The sequence below is a fragment of the Mastomys coucha genome, unplaced genomic scaffold (assembly GCF_008632895.1).
Source record: "Mastomys coucha isolate ucsf_1 unplaced genomic scaffold, UCSF_Mcou_1 pScaffold16, whole genome shotgun sequence".
Lineage (NCBI taxonomy): Eukaryota > Metazoa > Chordata > Mammalia > Rodentia > Muridae > Mastomys > Mastomys coucha.
The window spans coordinates 10,000,907-10,001,888 of NW_022196898.1; the positions used below are offsets into that span (position 1 = coordinate 10,000,907).

The 982-nt window shown below is 42.9% G+C and overlaps 1 pseudogene; it reads left to right on the plus strand.

Moving 5' to 3' along the window:
• The first annotated feature begins 302 nt into the window (after window positions 1–302).
• On the plus strand, window positions 303–775 carry LOC116094274 (annotated as a pseudogene).
• Window positions 776–982: the final 207 nt, after the last annotated feature.

A 982-nucleotide genomic window follows, 5' to 3' on the forward strand; every position in this document is an offset into this window, starting at 1 on the left:
GATATCATATGACATGTAAATAAAGAAAATATCTAATAAAAAAGGACCTCCCCAAAAAGAAAGACATATGAAGAGAAGATAGCTTCATATTACCTTACGCTAAATACCCTGATATGCTACCACAAGCAGATAATTTGTGTCCTCCTACCAAAGACTTGACGAATAAAGAGGCATTACATAAAAAAAAAAAAAAATGAATACAGGATTTGGAGTTTGAGCTGCTGGTGTGGCAGTTTGCAAGAGTTTGGTTACAGTGTCAACTGAAAGCATCTGAACCAGAATGTTTGTTGGAAGGCAGCACAATGCGACATGTCTGGGACCACACTAAATCCATGCTGCAGAACCTGTCAGAGATGGCCTTGTCATGGACCCCAACAAGTCGGTTCTCTTCCATAAGAGGAAGGTAAAGGCCATGGAGGTAGACATGGAGGAGAGATCCGGGGATCTTGTATGAAAGCCCTTTGTGGTAAATGACCTGGAAGCAGAAGCCAGCCTCCCAGAGAAGCAAGGACCTCATTGACTATGTTCAGTACATGGTGGAGATCACGGGGAGGACTATAAGGCCATGGTCCGGGATGAGAAGAATTATTATCAAGACACCACAAAACAGATCTGGAATAAGATCAATGTCTATAAGCACTTTTACCCAACAGAATGGCAAGCCTTCATCGATTCTTTGCAGAGTAAGAAGATGGATGTAGACAGAGTAGTGCACACCCCCAGACCTAGGTCTACTGGATCAAAGAAACCAAACACAAGCTGTAAGATAAGCTGAAGCTCATCTTCTGTAGAGTTCCAGAAGATGCTGGCTAAGTTCTATGGAATCAGGTTTTACATGCATAATGTCTCTGTTTCTCAACCCCCCTCCCTACCCCCTGCCCCCTGTCCCACTCCTTCCTTCTGGAGAAGGAACTATTGTTTTGTTTTGTTGTTTTTTTGAGAGAGAGCATTTCTCTAATAGCCTTAACTGCCCTAGAACTCT